Consider the following 8,731-nt stretch of genomic DNA (forward strand, 5'->3'; position numbering starts at 1 on the left):
AGGTGTAGTTGGTTTATAGTGTTGTTTAAGGCTTCTATTTCCTTACTGATCTTTTGTCTAGCTGTTCTGTTCATAATTGAAAATGAGGATATTGAAATTTCCAATTAGTGCTGTTGAATTAACTATTTCTTTCTTTAATTCTGTCAATTTTTTATTCCCGCATTTTGAAGCTCTGTTAGATGCATATATGTTTATGAATGTTATATATTCTTGGTTCACATTTTTTATCATTATAAAATGTCATTCTTTATCTCTACTACAATTTTTTGAATTTTTTTATTATTTACAATAATAAATTATTATATACAAAAATTATAATAATACAAAATTATTACAAATTTTTTATTTTTGAGAGAGAGAGCATGTGCATGTGAATGGGGGAGGGGCAGAAAGAGAGGCAGGCACAGAGTCAGTCCAGAGCCCAATGTGGGGCTTGAAGCCATGAACTGTAAGATCATGACCTGAGCTGAAGCTGAGTAGGATGCTTAACCAACTGAGCCACCCAGGCGCCCCTCTAGTAACAATTTTTGTCTTAAATTTTGTTTTGTCTGATGTTAATATCACTACTCTAGCTCTTTTCATTTCTTTTTACGTGGTATATCTTTTTCCATTTTCTTTTAACCTGTTTGTGTTTTCGAATTTGAAGTGTGTCTATTGTATAAAGCATATAGCTGCATCATGTTTCTTTGTTCATTAATGTCTCCCTTTTAATTGGAGAGTTTAATCTGTTTACATTTAATACAATTACTAATAAGGTAGGAATTAACACATTTTGCTGTTTTTAACATATCTTATGTCTTTTTTTTTGATCCTCCAGTTCTCCATTACTCCTTTCTTTTGTGTTAAATAGATCTTTTCTTTCTCTCTTTTTCTTTTCTTTTTTCTTTCTTTCTTTCTTTCTTTCTTTCTTTCTTTCTTTCTTTCTTTCTTTCTTTCTTTCCTTCTTTTCTTGGAACAAGAACCAAGTTTTCTATTTGTTCATTTCTTGCATTTAAAGTATTCTTCAATGACATCCTTGGCCTGAACTCTTTACCATAGTCCTTAGCCACCACACAACTGCTTTACAGGGTTTTCCTTCTTTGTCAATTTTACTGAGGCCTACCCATTCCCCTAGCTTCTTGTTGTCATCAGCCTTAATCAGGTTGATTTGGTGTTCAGCACAAAGGGCCTCCACAACTTGGCATACATAGGCTCATCACGGTTGGATGCAAGCACACAAAGATGGACTTGGTGCTTATTAAGCTTTTGGCAGCTTTGCGAATTCCATGTACTAGGCCATGTACTCTCATCATGGATGAGAGTGGTCTTCAGCAACTCAGTATTTACACCTCCAACAGCAATGTCTTCCTCAGCCATGGTGGCAGATTATGGGTGGAGCTGAATCTTTAAAAAAAAACAACAACTTTTTTTTTAATGTTTATTTTTGAGAGAGAGAGAGAGAGACAGAGCATGAGCAGGGGAGGGGCAGAGAGAGGGAGACACAGAATCCAAAGCAGGCTCCACGCTCTGAGCTGTCAGCATGGAGCCCAATGCGAGGCTCAAATTCACAAACTGTGAGATCACAACCTGAGCTGAATTTGGACACTTAACTGACTGAGCCACCCAGGCACCCATGTGGAGCTGAATCTTGACTGCACCTGAGCCTCTGCCTTCACGCAACTGGGTGGCCGCAAGGAAAGAGCAGATATTTTCTACTATAGAAAATATCAGTTGTCAGTTCTTTTGCTATGTATCTTAGATTGCTTTGGGGATTACCATTAACCTCTTAATTTATAACAATCTGGTTTCAATTAAAACCAACTTAATTTCGGCAGTATACAAAACTTTGCTCCTCTATAGATCCATTCCACCCACCCTCATATGCTGTTATGTCACAAATTACATCTTTATAATTTTATTTGCCTGCCAAAGTAGATTTATAATTATTGAATTATGCAGCTGTCATTTATATTTGATGGAAAATAAATTAAAAACAAAAAACACATTTATACCATTTTTTATATTTACCTATGTAGTTACATTTATTGGTGCTCTTTATTTTATCACTGTCTAGTATCCTTTTATTTCAGTCTGAAAAAGTTCCTTTGGTATTAATTGTAGGGCAGATCTGCTAGAGAAGAACTATCTTACTTTTTTTATTATCTGGGAATGTCTTAATTTCTCCTTCATTTTTGAGGGTTAATTTTGCTGGATATAGAATTCTTGGTTGATAGTTTAAATTTTTTAGCACTTTGAATATGTCTTCCCACTTCCTTCTGGCCTCCATGGTTTCTGATGGGGAATTAGCAATTAATGTTATTGCAAATCCCTTGTATATGATGAGGCATTTCCTTCTTGCTTATTGATAACGACAGATCTTTTGAGTAGGGCCTTATAGGAACAAGACAGATCAAATACTGACTCCTTTTTGGAACTGAGCCTCTGAAAGAGCTCTAGGTCTGTTTTGCTCCCTCCAGTACCTAAATGTGGATTGTTGTTTTTTCAAAGCTGCTGAATAGCTAGGAAGCAGGAGATGGGAGTAGGGTAAGTTAAAATGACACAAAGCTCACTCTTCTAACCAATATCTAATAGTGTTTCTTGACTAAATAAATTCTGACAATTTTTGCAAGTTTTTCATTGATTTTATGGAGGATTGAACTTTCAGAGTTTCTTATCCTGCCAGTTTTGCTGACATCTGTGGGTAATATTTACTTAATCATGACATATTATCTTCTTAATCAAATTTTGAATTCAAACTTGCTAATATATTATTTTTGCTTGGGAATTTTTTTTTCCTTTTCTTTTTTTTACATTTATTATTTTTGACAGACAGAGAGAGACAGAGCACAAGTGGGGGAGGGGCAGAGAGAGACTAAGACACAGAATCCAAAGCAGGCTCCAGGCTCTGAGCTCTCAGCACAGGGTGCTGGGCTCGAACTCACAAACCCCGAGATCACGACCTGAGCTGAAGTTGGATGCTCTACCAACTGAGCCACTCAGGTGCCCTGGAAGTTTTCTATCTTTTTATGAAGGCTGTAAAATTTAAATAACGTAATAATTGTTACTTGTTGACTTTATAGAAGATTAACAAGTAAAGCTCTTTGGGCCTGGTTTCTTTTTTCCTTCTCTCTCCCTCTCATGCATTGGTAAAAACTGGGATGTAGAACTTTGCCACTTCAGTTTATTCCATTCAGTTTGTTTACTTCATTTTGAGTCAGTTGTTAATTGACTCTCTTTTAAAGAGTTAATTTTTGTTTTTTCAAAAACATTTATTTATTTTGAGAGAGAGAGAGAGCACGCACACATGTGTGCGAGTGGAGCAGGGGCAGAGAGAGGAAGAGAGGGAAGAGAGAATCTCCTGAGAGCACAGAGCCTGATGCAGGGCTTGAACCCACTAACTATGAGATCATGACATGAGCTGAAATCAAGAGTTGGATGCGTAACTGACTGAGCCACCCAGGTTCCTCTGTTAATTTTTCTTTTATAACAATCAAACACTTCATCTAAATTTTTTAATGAGAAAAATTTTTGTTATGTTTTATTTTATATTTGAGAGAGAGAGAGACAGGGATATATATAGAGAGAGACAGCGCAAGCAGGGGAGGGGCAGAGAAATGGACACAGAACATGAAGCAGGCTCCAGGCTCCTAGCTGTCAGCCCAGAGCCCGACGCAGGGCTTGAACACAAGAGCAGTGAGATTGTGATCTGAGCTGAAGTCAGATGCTTAACTGACTGAGCCACCAAGCCTCCCCTCATCAAAATTTTTAAATATTTTAGTGGTTTTTTTGTTTTTGTACTCTCTCTGCCCAATGTGGGGCTTGAATTCATGACCCTCAGATCCAGAGACACATGCTGCACTGACTGAGCCAGCCAGGTGCCCCTTTAATATCTTAGTTTCGATTTGAACATAACAGCAATCTTTAGAGTACTTGTATCTCTGAGTATATATGACAATGTTCCTAAGGGTCTACCGGCCATAAACTTTTGATCAGAATGCAAGAAGAGCGTAGCTTTTATCCACTCCAAATCTTGGTTTATTGTTCCAAAGTTTCACAATCCTAGTGTATCAAACAAGAGATAAGTTTGAAATATTTGGCTCTCCAAAGACTACTTCAATCAGGGCATACTTTTAAAATGGTTTTCTTTGTTCCTCTTAATTCTTGCTTTTTCCTAAAAGGACAGTTTCTTTCTGTGCTTCCCATGATTTTTTTCTTCCATGCTGTAGATTTTACTTAAATATATGAGGATTTTTATCTGCCTATTCTTGGTTTGGAAATGAAGGAAAATGAAGATTGACTGGGAGCTCTGTGTGAGGACCATCCATTGTGTTGGAGGACCCTGAATATTAAGATTGAGAAAACATCATTATGGGGCAGCATCCACAAAATACTAGCAAACTGAATTCAACAGCACATTAAAAAGATCATATCCCATCATCATGAAGGATTTATCCCTGAGATGCAAGGATAGTTCAACATCCATAAATCAAGTGCGATACACATTAACAGAATGAAGGATAAAAGTCATATAAGTATCTCCATAGATGTAGAAAAAGCATTTGATAGAATTCAATATCCTTCCATGGTAAAAACTCAACCTGGGTATAGAGGAGATATACCTCAATGTAATAAACAGCCCATATATGACAAGCCCACAGCAACACCCATATTAACAGCCCTGGCTTTTTCCAACAGGTCATTCAGTTTCTTGAGAACAATTTCAGTGACAGAATGGTGGCACTGGAAGTGGGGTATAGTCCATCAAAGAATCTCATGAATCTCCCTATTTTTATTATTATTTTTTTTATTGTTCAGTTTTAAGAATTCTTGGTATGTGTTAGATAAGAGTCTTCTTTCCAGTATATATTTTGTTGATATTTTCTCTAAGTCTTGGACTTCTCTCTTCACTCTTTTACCAGCGGCTTTCACAGAGCAGAAGTTTTCCTGCTGGTGTTCTCTCCCTCTCTCTCAAAATAAAGAAATAAACTTAAGAAAAATCATTGTCTGCTAATTTTAATGTCCAGAGTATCCTGAGGTCACACTTTCCTGTCCTTCTGTTTGAGTATAAATAATGTTTATTCTATTTTTTGATATGTTAAGTGATTTTGGATTGTATCCTGGACATTGTGAAAAATACTGGAGACTATGGAGACTGAATTTTATTATGTTAAAAAATTTTGTTTAAATTATTTTTTAATTAAAAACTTTTTTTTTTTTTTTTTTTTTTACTTATGACCCTCTTTGCCCTTTTCTCTTACCCTCTCTCTGCCTCTGGCAACTACTAATATGTTTTTTGTATCTATGATCTTGTTTTTTTTGTTTTTTAAAGATGGCAAATAAAAGATTATGCAATATTTGGTTTTCTCTAACTTATTTCACTTAGCATAAAATCCTCAAGTCTTGAGGTTCATCCATATTGTTGCAAATGAAAAAGATTCATTCCTTGTTAAGGCTGAATAATATTCCATGGTATATATACCACAATTTTACTATCCATTCATCTATCATTGGACACTTAGATTGTTTCCATATCTTTTCTGTTGGAAAGAGTGCTGCAGTGGGCATAGGGATGCCTATTATCTTTTCAAATTGGTGTTTTCATTTTTCATATATATTCCTGTAAATACCTGGAAGTGGAATTGCTGGATCGTATGATAATTCTATTTTTTTAATGTTTACTTATTTATTTTGAGAGAGAGAGAGCATGAACAGGGGAAGGGCAGAGAGAGAGGGAGAGGGAGAGAATCCCAAACAGGTTCTGTGCTGTCAGTGCAGAGCCCAATGCAGGGCTTGAATCCACAAACTGAGATCATGACCTGAGTTGAAATCAAAAGTCAGATGCTTAATCAACTGAGCCACCCAAGTACCCTGATAATTATATTTTTAATTTTGTGAGAAACCTCCAAACTGTTTTCCATAGTGGCTGTATCAATTTTCAGTCCCGCTAAGAGTGCGCAAGTTTTCTCTTTTCTCCATATCTTCACCAAAACTTGTTATTTCTTATCTTTTTGATACTAACCATTCTGACAGGTGTGAGGTGATATCTCATTGTGGTTTTGATTTTCATTTTCTGGAAGATTAATGATGTTGAGCATCTTTTCATGTGCTTGTTGGCCATTTGTATGTCTTTGGAAAAATGTCTATTCAGATCTTCTCCCCATTTTTAAATAGAATTATTTGTTTTCACTATTGGGTTGTTACCGTTCTTTATATATTTTTAATATTAACCCCTTACAAGATATATGATTTGCAAGTATCTTTTCCCATCCAGTAGGTTACCTTTTGTCTTGTTGATTATTTTCCTATGTTGTGCAGAAGCTTTTTAGTTTGATATAGTCCTACTTGCTAATTTTTGCTTTTGTTTTTATTTTTGGTGTCGGATTCAAAAAATCATTGCCAAAGTTTATGTTAAGAAGCTTACCACCTGGGGTACCTGGGTGGCTCAGTTGGTTAAGCATCCAAATCTTGATTTCAGTGCAGGTCATCATCTCACAGTTTTGTGAGTTTGAGCACCCTGTTGGGCTTTGTGCTGTCCCTGCAGAACCTGCTTGGGATTACCTCTCTCTCTTTCTCTCTCTCTGCCCCTCCCCTGTTCATGTACTCACTGTCTCTCTCAAAATAAATAAATAAACTTTAAAAAATATTAAAAAAAAAGAAGCTTACCATCTATGTTTTCTTCTAGAACTTTTATAATTTCAGGTGTTACATTCATATCTTTAACCCATTTGAGTTAATTTTTGTGTATGGTATATGAAAGTCCAGTTTCATTCTTTTGCATGTGACTGTCTAATTTTCCCAGCACTGTTTATTGATCTGCCCTTTCTCCATTATATATTCTTGGATCCTTTCTTGTAATTGTATTGACCAAATATGCATGTGTTTATTTCTGGGCTCACTATTCTGTTGATTAATCTGTCTGCTTTTATGCCAGTAATTATACTGTTTTAATTATTATAGCTCTGTAATAGAGTTTGAAACCAGGGAGTGTGACATCTCTAGCTTTGTTCATTTTTCTCAAGATTGCTTGGGGAATTTGGGGCCTTTTGTGGCTCCATACAAATTTTAAGATTGTTTTTTCTATTTCTGTGAAAAATACCATTGGAATGTTGATAAGGATTGCGTTGAGTCTGTGGATTGCTTTGGGTAGTATGGACATTTAAAAAGTATTTATTATTATAATCCATGATCAAAAATTATTTTTCCGTTTTTTGTATCTTCAATTTCTTACATTAATGTCTCATAGTTTTCGCTACACAAGTCTTTCACTTCCTTACTTAAATTTATTCCTAGGTATTTTATTCTTTTTGATGCAATTCTAAATGGATTGTTTTTCAAATTTATCATTTCTGATAGTCTGTTATTAGTGTATAGAAATACAACAGATTTTTGTGTAATGGTTTTGTATCTTACAACATTACTGAATTCATTTATTCTAATAGATTCATAAAATTCGTAAAACATAAAACCCAACATTTTAACCATTTTATTTATTTGTTTATTTATTTGTAAAGTTTATTTGTTTTGAGAGAGAAAGCATGTGAGTGAGTGTGGATGGGGACCAGAGAGAAAGTAGGAGAGAGAATCCTAAGTAGGCTTCATGCTGTCAGCACGGAGCCTGACTTGGGGCTTGAATTTACAAACCATGAGATCATGACCTGAGCCAAAACTAACAGTTGGATGCTTAACTGACTGAACCACCCAGGCGCCCTTAACCATTTAAAAGTTTACAATTTACTGGCATTTAGTGTATTCATAATATTAACTGTCACCACTATCTAATTTCAGAACATTTTCATCTTCTAGAAGGGAACCTGTGTCAGTTGGTTACTCACTTCTCATTCTCCCCTGCCCCCATCCTCTGGAAATCACTAATCTGCATTCTTTCTTATGGATTTGCCGACTCTGTATATTTCATGTAAGTCAAATAATGAATATATAGTCTTTTGTGTCTAGCTTCTTTCACTTAGCATTATGTTTTCATGGTTAATCCATGTTGTAGTATATCTATGAGTATTTCACTCCTTTTTATGGCTGTATAATATTCCATCATATGGATATGCCACATTTTGTTTATCCACTCACCAGTTGATGGACATTTGGGTTGTTTCTATCTTATGGCTATTGTGAATAGAACTGCTAGAATCATTAATGTACAAGTTTTTATTTGAACACCTATTTTCAATTCTTTTGGATATGTACCTAGGATTGGAATTATTGGGTTACATGTTAATTCTCTGCTTACATTTTTGAGTAAATCCTAACCTCTTCTCCAAAAGAACTGCATAATTTTATATTCCCACCACTCTTCAGGCCTGAGAAAGCTCTAAATTATGTGGGTGTAAAGAGGGAGTAGAGAAGCCCCTGAGGTGACACCTCAGTGAGCTATCAGATAGAACAAAAACACAACTACAGTTCTTTAAGGACAAGGTTCATATTGTTCACCTTTGTCACCAGAAAGCTGCATCAGGAATCTGGGCCACTATCTTCATGGTTGCCACCTGATCTGGGTGGGGTGGGGATTTTAGGTAAATAAATGCTACAGTCCTCTCTTACCAAAACTCAGTAGTTTCTTTATTATGTGTTCTTCTGGATGTTTTAAGTCTTTTATTATATCCAGAGTTCAGAAAAAGTTGATTCTGACTTTTTTTTTTTGTCAGCTTGTTGATTGCTTTAAGAGGGATGAAGGTTTGGAGTTCTCCATTCTGCTATTTGCAGTAATGTCACTCATTATTTTTTTGAAGATACTGATTTG

At 35.6% G+C, this 8,731-nt stretch overlaps 1 pseudogene; it reads right to left on the reverse strand.

Moving 5' to 3' along the window:
- Positions 1 to 978: 978 nt before the first annotated feature.
- Positions 979 to 1,356, reverse strand: LOC131512214 (small ribosomal subunit protein eS12-like; annotated as a pseudogene).
- Between the last annotated feature and the right edge of the window lie 7,375 nt (positions 1,357 to 8,731).

The sequence above is a fragment of the Neofelis nebulosa genome, chromosome 5 (assembly GCF_028018385.1).
Source record: "Neofelis nebulosa isolate mNeoNeb1 chromosome 5, mNeoNeb1.pri, whole genome shotgun sequence".
NCBI classification, from domain to species: domain Eukaryota; kingdom Metazoa; phylum Chordata; class Mammalia; order Carnivora; family Felidae; genus Neofelis; species Neofelis nebulosa.